At 35.3% G+C, this 10,950-nt stretch overlaps 1 protein-coding gene across 7 annotated transcripts in view; it reads right to left on the minus strand.

Moving 5' to 3' along the window:
- Positions 1-10,904, minus strand: part of LOC106131377 (PDZ and LIM domain protein Zasp) — a 36,736-nt gene extending 25,832 nt beyond the window's left edge. For all 7 annotated transcript variants that reach the window (XM_060945269.1, XM_060945274.1, XM_060945275.1 and 4 more), the window contains exon 1: positions 10,721-10,904. The gene's annotated coding sequence lies outside the window, so the exon portion shown is untranslated. The remainder of the gene's footprint in view (positions 1-10,720) is intronic.
- Between the last annotated feature and the right edge of the window lie 46 nt (positions 10,905-10,950).

Consider the following 10,950-nt stretch of genomic DNA (forward strand, 5'->3'; position numbering starts at 1 on the left):
TAGATTAAAAATGAGATATTGGGTTCACCAAGACTTTTTTCCTATGCCTTTGTTTTTACAATGTAACTAATAGCCATGATAGCTGAAAGTGGTTATGTGCTCCAACAATGTACACGCAAGTACAATCTAACACTTTCTAACACGTTGTCAACAAACAAATGTGAAGTGCAGACGACCTCGCTTTTGATGTCAGACGAAAGTAAAAAGGTATGGTAAACACGATGACTTGGCCAGCCCTCGGCCCTCGCCCTGACCAGCGCCTGCCTATCATATTACAATCGGTAATTGAACAATCACTGGCTTGAGTGACTTACGCATACGATTTCTTCAGAATTTCCTCACGTCGATGTCTATATTATGCAAGTATAATGCGTGATGTTTACTCGAATAACGTTTGACTTTTTCACAGTATTGTTAGTCATGCATTGATCGATGACGTCACATGTGAGTATGAGTAACCACAAGAACTCGTGTCCGTTGATAGCCGATTACCTCGGTCGGTATTTGGGTGAGATGAGATGGAGGTCCCTTTGTGACAGGACTGACATCTTTTTAAGTCGTTACAACTTGAAATCGATCTTATGGAAAGTTGTCTGCTCCCTTAATGGAGGGTAAATAATCAAGACGCTGGTATTCAATCTAAGAATTTAAATGTTACTTTTAATACTACTTAAGTTCTATTTTAAATATACTAAAGACTTGTATTCTTATTTATATTTGCTTGTGACAGTCCGATTGTCTAATTTATCATAGAATACACAAACAATTATAGATAACTTGTAAGTACCTAATCTTAAAGTGTACTTATTTGTTTAGTTTTAATTTTGTGCACATTTAAAGTACCTACTTACTAAAAGTAAATCATGCCCGTGATTCAAAGATATAACTAGTTTCTTAAAACCGTTAGTTGTTACTTTTTACTGGCTAGGCAGTCGTTGGTTAATTAATCATTTTTATTACAATTAACAAATTACTTAATTTAGTTTAAGATCCTGTTTTTATTCAACGGTGGCAAGGAAAGAAGTGTTTAACGTTAGTTTAATAATAGATCCCTCATTCGTCTATTTTAAAAATTGATGAATGAGGTTGGTATATATAAAGATATGAGATATTTACGTTTAGCTGATTAATAGGAAAAAAACAGTATAATTTGGCATTGTATATTAGAATACTAATTTACTTAACCCAGTGTAATCAATAGTTTTGCAAGTTTAAACAGAATAAATAGAAATCTGTCACTCTTTTTTTACTACATTTGTTATGTGAAACTTAAACACTCACCCACTTGTCTACTTATGACATGATACAAAACGTAGAGTGCGTAGGATTTTTTTTAAATAGTCATAGTGTACCGTACTGCACCGTTATACAAGTTGTTAGTCTGCCAATAGGTGCCACCAATTTAATTGATTAAAAATACATATTGTACAGAGTTCCAAAATATCATACCAGATTTTATTTATATGCGTCCTGATATCCCAAGCAGCCCGCCGCGATATTGGGGTCAAGTCAGTAAAAATTAAATAAATAAATATATACGGGACAAATTACACAGATTGAGTTAACCTCGAAATAAGTTCGAGTTTTGTGTTACGAGATACTAACACAACCATACTATATTTTATAATAAATACTTATATACATAAACATCCAAGACCCAGGCCAATCAGAGAAAGTTCGTTTCCCATCATGCCCTGGCCAGGATTCGAACCCGGGACCTCCGGTGTCACAGACAAGCGCACTACCGCTGCGCCACAGAGGCCGTCAAATGTAACAAAATAGGATCAACAGACTCAGTGGAATAGTTTTTTTTTCATTCGGCGATCTGCAACATGTCAATAACTATGATACCATCATACTGACTCTATTGACACCATTTCGACACACTATATTTGCACACTTATTTTTTCTAAGTTAAACCCCAGGAGTGGATTAGCTAAGTAATTAGGCACTGTTAACTTAAGAGAACCTTACCAAGCTTGGATCACATAGATCCAATGTGTGAAAGTACCTATTCTCATCTAACATGATAGACGACATGTACGGGAAATATGTATATAATCTGTTCGCTCTGTCTACCCCGCAAGGGATACAGACGTGACTATATGTATGTATGGCTACCGCACGACAACTGTTTTGTATTTTCAAATGCAATCCTGAAGAATATTTAGACCATTGGTTTATATTTATTCGTGTGAAATATTTGCTGCAAAAAGATGATGTCATTGCCAGCTTGTAATTAAAATACATACGTGTATATAATGATATGTGTTTGCTCAGCTGTGGCCTTCTGAGGTCGCGACGCCAATGCTTCGTGGCAAGATACCAACACAAAGAGTTGGTCGGGACCTCGGGGCTTTCACCGGTCGTTTGTACGAGTAATTATCTTTTAGCTTTTTCCTGCAGATCAGATTGTGTAAATTATGTTATCATCATCCTCTTGGCATTACACATATCAGGCGTACATTTATCTAGTGAAAGCTTCCTTGCTCGCCTGATAGTGAAGAGAAGACATAGTGTGTGCCAGCTGCTTCTCTTCCTGTGCGGATTGTAGATTTCAATCAAGGCAAAGGCTCATACATTTGAGATTCCTTAAGCGATGAACTAGAAATTTGTCATTTTTTGATTCTCAATGTATGATTCAAGCAATGCAGCAGAACGTGCCCTTTTAGTGGTCTCGAGCATGCAGGCTTTCTTTACCCCGTAAGCGATGTATAAAGACGTTATTATTAATGTATCTCCTATTGACGTTAGTCTCAGTTGAGCCTCGTATCATCATCTCTTTCCTTAAGAGGCTGCGGTACGCCAATGATCATGATTCACGATCCAGGATTGGGTAGGTACCTTTGTTGCTTTTTACTCGAAAAGATTTCCGACTTGAGTTCTGCAACCTTTGCAGGAGAACCTAACTCGTACTGGAGATAATTACACATCCCGGTTGTTTGAATGAGCAGGTTTCCTCGCAATATTTCCCACGCCGTAAGAGCATCGGTTATACTTAATCAAAATACTGTAGTCCGAGTGATAAAGACGAGAAACGCGTCGATGTCTTTTATTTGACTTCGCCAAAAATATTCCATTATCTATTACAATTTTTATTTTTACCTTGTATATTCCGCGCTAATATATGAAGGTAGATGATTTTACTTCCTTGCCTGCCTTGGAATATGACCAAAAAAAAATTTACAAAAGTATACCAAGACACTTTTGTTTTTAACTAACAATGTGTAAATTCTATTTTATACCACCAAGTTAACATTTGATTGCGTACAATGAGACGAGAGCCAACGCATACGCATGCATGCCAGAGTCCGGCTGCAGCACGGTGTCGCAACTTTGAGCGTGCGGCGTTCTGCGTTTGCGCAGCCACGCCAGTATTCAGAGGCTGAGGTGTGGCGCCATCCGAATGGACTTGATTCTTCACTACGCAACTGTTAGACTATTCTTAGCTTTATTAGAATGTATTGTTATGAATATATTTATGAGGATACTTCTTAAACCTATTATGCAGCGTTATCTCTAAATAGGAAAGCGCGCGTAAGCGTTGTAAGCTTCCAATAAGTATTCAAATTGAAATCACTATTTGTTATTACTATTTATTTAATGATTATTACCATATGACAAGTGTTTGAATTTGTCCTTTTTGTTGTTTTAGTGCTTTAAGAAGCTTTTCTACCTCACAGAAAACTGAAGCACTATACAGTATCTACACTATATAAGTATATGACTCGTACATACCTAAGTAATTACTGGGTCACTTTGTGAAGAGACATTTGAAAAGAAGATGATAAGGCAGCCGCTGTTTTACTTAACGCCAAATAATTAACACAGACAGATCATGGCGAAAGATAATTATCAAAAGATCTAACCAATATCGACTCAATTACCGCTATAGATCATTTTAATGTGTCAGATGTAAAATTAAATAGCAATAATCTGAATACTATTAATTTCGTAAGGTAGGTACCTACTTGTACAGTACAATGTCTGATTCATATAAATCAATGAACCGTACCCTGTACTTTAGTTAGTCGCACATTCGAAAGAAGTGATTTATTTTTAATATGAAATATGGACAAATTGTTTTTTTATTATAATTTACTGACATTGAACCTTCGCTCTCGTGAAAACGTCGGAATGAAGCTTCATACATATGAATCTTGATTATTATCTACCAGAGTGCCAAATATCAATAATACCTGCTTATCACAGACTTCATCAAGCAGGATAGTTCTTAGAGCAGACAAATTATGCGCAGTTTTTATTTTTAAAATAAGAGGTTTTTCTTTTCATACTATTTAATAACAATATCATTACTTCCTTCCGTAGTAGTTAATTGATTTGTCGTTTTCATGTTTCATGTTTAAAATCCTCTTTCATTCATTCATATAATCAGGTACTATATCCCTTGCGGGGTAGACAGAGCTAGCAGTCTTGAAAGACTCATGGGCCACGTTCAGGTGACAGGATGCTAGCCCATCACCTAAAAGAAGAATCTCAAGTTTATAAGCCTATCCCTCAGGCGCCTTTTACGACATCAGTAGGAAAGAGATAGACTGGTCCTATTCCTTGTAATATTGGTGCCGGAAACCACACGGCACATTTAAAATCCTTTGTGCAAACTGTAAGTATATATGCATTCTGCAAATTCATGACGACGCACTTAAATATTATTTTTTTTTGTAATCTTGTCAGCATAACTTTTGCATTTAAGGGGATCTTTTGCAAATATTGACGTTATGGCTTCCGCAATTCGAGAGGTCGACAACCCAAGTTTTGTTTTGTTCTTTGATCCATTTCTGAAGCAGAACACAGGGCAGCTTGCTTGGAGGTTTGTACCAACATCCTGCGTCATAAAACGTCTAAGCATTGGATAATTTCCTTGCAGACATTATATTTAGGTTAACCTCGTATTATTTCTGTACGTACGGTGCTGATCGCGCTGGCGTAAACTTGGCACTTTACGGACGACGCCGACATTGCCGTCGACTGTCAGCTTTGCCTCTAAAAAAACACTCCACAATTTTGCGTGCTCAATATTGGATAACTTATTGTATAACGTCAGGGTGTCAATAACCCTCAAAATGCATGTAAGAACCTTGGTCTGTAAATATAGCAGAGTTACGAAAGATTTGGCGACCGGCCATCGGCATCGTCTCGAGCAAGCGCTCGCTTCACTGATAACTTTGATTTCAAATGTTGGTGGAAGTTAAAGTAGTACCTATTAGAGGAAAATAGAGAAAACCACGGAAGAATCGTCTGATTATATTTAATGGGTACATTTGAAATTTATGAATATCAATGATAATAGGTAATTATTTTTAATTTATTAGATACTCGTATTATCATCGAAATGGGTTTAGCAGAAATACCTACTTATATTAATAAAATTTCTTACCGGCTGTGGGAATATGCACCTAAATATACAAGATAATTAAACCAAATTTTGCCTCTAAATCCTGTAATAAATTAAGTAGGTACTTGCTCACAGATTAACTTGTCGAACGTTGGATTGAACGTTGAACGAATAATAAAAGTACATAAACAGCTATCAGTGACATTTTTTTCAAAAATTTATTAGACAACTTTAGGTTAGCTCAATGTCTTATGTAACTTTGTATACAAGTATATTGACCTACTGAATGAGACTGCCAAGTTCAATGTTATCATAGTGCTTAAAATACTTTACGCGAACCCACTGAAAATACTACAGAAAACTTAAATCGTGTTTCTAAGCCAACAATATCTGACGTATCGCGAGTTTTGTGAATAGAATAATAGTAGTTTGGCAAAAGACCAATCATTTTATTTATGTTATCAGAGTCTATCCCCAAATTCCTTCAGAATTTAGGTTCGCCAATTCTTGCTTATTTATAACTCGCTTGTGGAAATTTAAGTGACCCAATCAATCTTAAGGTTGTAATCCAATGCTGTATTATGTAATGGTAGCTGTGTCTTAGTTGCGGTTACCCTTTTGTCATCAATCTCTTACCACGTAATATCCTACTTGTGGCGTTTATTCTGGATTTCAAGAAATTATACAGATTGATTTTAACTTATTGGATAACATCAAAATAAAAACATACAAAATAATAGTTTTCTTGATATACGAAAAAAAAATCTTTAATGAAGTTAGTATATTTACCTACTATTGTAAACTTAATAGATTTTTAAGTTTCTCCAACAAATTAAAATCAATCAGGCGTGAACACGGCGTGAATAGAATCATACGCAATCTAAAACAACTAAAAGAATGCAATGAATTCAAATTCACCCTATATAAAAATTATACAGTACCTATATTATGACTAATTTTCGAGACAAAGAGCATCTGATGTGTAGTTTATGTGCAGAACGGATATGGTGGATGTGCACGATAGATCGCAGTGGCACATTGACATGTTTATGAGGGCACGCTGAACAGTGTCTCAAACTCACCGAACCACGCTCTTCAACATTGGAATGCTTAACTTTTAAATTTAATTTGAAGCATTGTCACAACTATGTAAGTAAACATTTAAATTGCTATAAATATGTGATTTCCGGCACTTTAAAAAAAAAACACTATCTCTTTGTTTCATGTTATATGTCGTAAGAAATTTCATATAGTGGAATTACTTGGGAATTACCATGAAGAACTTAGTCAGACGGAAGGGTCGCTTTGTGCAATAAACTAACGCACTCTTGGATTCCCATGACATAGTTGTATCAATATAATTTGAATAGAAATTGGATGATTTTTCACTGGGGAAAGCTGTTCATATTGGTTATTAGTAATCCATGTTTATTCGAAGTTCTCATATAATTTTTTATTGTTACTTGCATTACAATCATCAACTGATCATAAGTTAAATAGCATGTTTATTTCAAAACTATCGATGATAAATATAGAAATCATGAATGAGTCAATCAATCCTCATTTCGTCACAACGCGACGGTCACCGGACAGACGCCCTACTGACTCATCGTAATATAGCGAAGGCAAACATTCAAATTATTAAATCAAACTTGTATGTGGAACTTCCTTGCAAATTTATAGATCAAGTCCTTATGTTTTTATTTGTGACCAAAGATGTACTATACAAAACAGACAAAAACTTAGTCAGTAAAAATATATACATACATATAATCACGTCTTTATCCCTTGCGAGGAAGACAGAGCTAATAGTTTTGACAAAAGGTATGATATTAAATCTAAGGATGTAGGTATGGATTTTTCCACTAAATGAGCTACATACTAATCAAAGAACATTTTTATGTAAATAAACACGATGTTTAAGCTTTTCTTGTCCTATCTACTTTAATATCTATGCAAAACGATGCAAATTACTGCTCTTCTGCAATTTTATTACCATAGTAATTTACAAGCCCGTAATTATTCTTAAAGCTAAGCATTCCTGATGATTGACAAATGTCATATATTCCAAATACTATTATTATATATTGATTTAAGTGCTAAATAAATAGTTTTATTAAACAGCTTTGGAGGTATACATGATTTAACTAGTCTTGTTCTCATATAGCATACAGAGAATTAAGTAGTAAACATGCGACCTGATTGTCGTATATTGCAACATGTAAAACAAAGTTATAAATAAAATTGCATTTATTTAATTATGTCCGAATCAAGAATGAAATGTAAAATAGAATTTTCCTATTCACAGTTTATTTCACACGTGGTTTGTCAGACTAACTTGAGAGCTATGAATGTATAAGTACCTATATTGTAAGGCTAACAACATATACCCCTATTTTCCAATAACGATTCTAGAAGTGTTAAATTATGTAATTATAATTCACAGTGAACGAGTAATAAAATATGCCATTTTTCACTACCAACTTATTTTTAGTAAATAAGATGTCTAAATAATAATAAATTCCTTTTAAAACTTTTATTACAAACGTAATGTATGATTTTATTATTTATAGGTAGGTACGGCTAATTCAAAATTACATGCTGAATCGGACAGCTTCTTTATATTACCTAACTTCTCTGTCTTAACAATAAGTAAATAAAGCGGCTATCACTTTTTATTGGGTTAAGAATTAGGTCAATAAACATTAGGAATTATTGTTATCTATTCGTTGTGGTATAACAGTATGTATAGTAAATTAAATACCTACTACTCGGAATCGAGTGTACTTCATTATTGTTTTCAGTATCGGTACCTATTATTATCTACAGTGGCTGGCTCATTTGCATTATGAATTTTCCTTATTGCACCTTCTTTGTCTGATGAGCCCGCGGCGTAGTATAAATACTAAATAATTTGCATATATTAGTATACTTATGTATATTGTGAAGAATAAATATCATTAAGGTTTTTATAGTGCGTTTTATTAAATTCTCTTTTTTTGCAGTTTTAGATCCTTAGCTTAATCAAAGAGGTTTTGGTGTTTGATAAAGAAGTAAACCGTTAGATAAGTGATATCCTGACCAGGGTCTACCACAAGCTATTGGTCCGATCCGGCTTTGTGTCTGTGTTACATTATAAAATCAAAGGGCTTGCAAGTATGAACGTTTTAAAATTCCCTTCAGTTTGGGCCGTTGCACTCTGGTAAGACTCGTCTAACCGGCCCGCTATCAGTCCACTGTTCGATTCATCGCCCGGCCGTAGCCAACGCGCCGGGGTATCACCAATCGTAGCCTCAAGCCATATTCGAACCCACTACCTACCATGGAAATTTCTGACTACGCCCATAACCCCGATACGCGTGGAATGCAGGGAAATGTTGGACTATCCCATTTACATTTTTCTTCTATTAATTTTGAGTCATAGCGATTAATACACGCTGTGATCGTAAAATTTTCGTATTTTCGTACTTATGACAAAATATTGTTGCTAATTAGAATGCAGAGAAAATATAAAGTAAAGGATGTTGAGATGGTTTGGAATTCATCTAAGGTATAACAAGCAAGTTTAAGGCACGACATCAGGGTTTTTTTTTTTCATAAAGGTTCAAACAAGAATTGTTGCTATATAACTTTTTTTATGGACTCGTGAACAATTACTTACCTACTTACTTTTCGAGAAATAACTATGCCGCTTCAACCCGGAAAGTTGTGTACCTACTAATCGCAACCAGTTTTTTGGAAAATTAATGGATGTTGTAACTAACACCGTAAAACAAATTATTTGTTGATAAAAAAAATTATAAGTATCAGAAATAACACCTAACATCTACCTCAAGTAAACTAGTAAGCAGTTATTAGTCCGACCGATCCGATCCGACCGATCATGAAAATTCTTACATCTCTAAAAAGGTACATTATCTGCGGGTGTTAAAGGAATAGTCGAATATCATTTTAATAAACTTCGCGAATATAAATAATAAACTGAGTATGACGAATATAGGAGAAAAATAAATATTTTGCAAAAAGGGAACGCAATAAAAAACCCAAATTTGCGACATGCTTCAATAGATAACCATGGACGTATCTGTAACTAAGAACCAGGTGCCCGATAAAATGCTACAGGAATAACTAGCCAAGGTTGAAATCTCAATCCTATAACTATTGAATAGTAGGTATTTTTAATGGCTGCAGTTTCCGCATTCGGAAATCGATAAATATGAAAAAAATTCAGGTAATTCAAAATATGATTTGTTCTGTATTTTGTACGTTGGTACTTATGTAGAAATCAGTATTAGGAATTTTGATAATTGATCATTACACAAAATTATAATAGGAGCAAACCCTCAACGACTGAGACGCCTAAAAAGTTGACGATAAAGGAATTTATTTACGAAATATATATTCATAATTTTTTCTTCTATCCCAAATATCATTCACCAAAGATGTGACATTTTGTCACAAAAAGAGCTACATTATTTTCTCTGCACGTTTTTATAAGTACACGTTAAAAAAACCTAATAAAAAAAATTGATAAGTGTAAATTATCACGCAGTTTGTTATTGAGCATCGCAAAAAACCATCACTGTTTAATGTCCGTGTCTAGGCTTTGGTAATTACTCGACCAACGATTGGACCATTGATAAAGCAAAAATGCAGAATAATCTTCAAGGTCCACCGCGATCACGATTCTCCCGAGGGCCGCGTTTTCCTCGTCTCCTGTATAATTGCCAATTAGTTCTACGGCTGTTGTTGCCAACTACCGCTGAATTTTTACAAAACATCGTAACCGACTCGGCCCACGACACCCCGGGCTCGGCGCTTATGCAATTGACCAGGTTCAGCTTATATCTAGACACCCAAGAATGTGGAACTTCGCCTCTCGATTCATTCATTATTTCAATAACTTACTACACAACTAACCAAACAGGTCTTGCAGCCTAATAATACGAGTATTTTATCATATAAATATATTGTTGTTATTTACCCTATTTGCGGTTAGTCACATACGAAGATGACGTTATTGTTATTTGTCAAATACCTACCCGTATCATATTTTGTTAGTTGTAGTTTGAAAGGAAATTTTTAATTTCATATTTTGTGATAAGATAATGTTTATTTTTTATATTTCATTATTATACTTTTATACCTATTATATGCTTTAATTTATTTTATGAACATTTGACGAATTTTATGCATATTCTCGCTAGGTATATCATCTCATATTTCTTAAAAATCAACACTAAGCATAGTTAGTCCCGATTTAGCGCGTAACCATACGCTATCGATTCCAAGAACAGCTGTTTATTTTAAAACCGCGATGCGGTAATGTAATATCTGCGGACGATCGTCCTCAGGGATACTCACGTCGGGGGATATCTGGGGGGTTCGGGTGGTATCTTCACTTGGCACTGTCAATCACTGGTTCAAAACACGGCGCGGTCAGTTTCTAAATAGGCGATCGCGCTCGCGGGATATTTTTAGAGCGGTAATGCGACACCGGGCACGGGCGTCGGTCGTTCGGTCGTGGGTTTGTGGCGAGAAGCGGCGCGCGAGTGCGGCGCGGACGTCTCTCAGCCCCGGCCGGCACTCCCCCT

Source organism: Amyelois transitella, chromosome 7 (genome assembly GCF_032362555.1).
Source record: "Amyelois transitella isolate CPQ chromosome 7, ilAmyTran1.1, whole genome shotgun sequence".
In the NCBI taxonomy this organism is placed as follows: Eukaryota; Metazoa; Arthropoda; class Insecta; order Lepidoptera; family Pyralidae; genus Amyelois; species Amyelois transitella.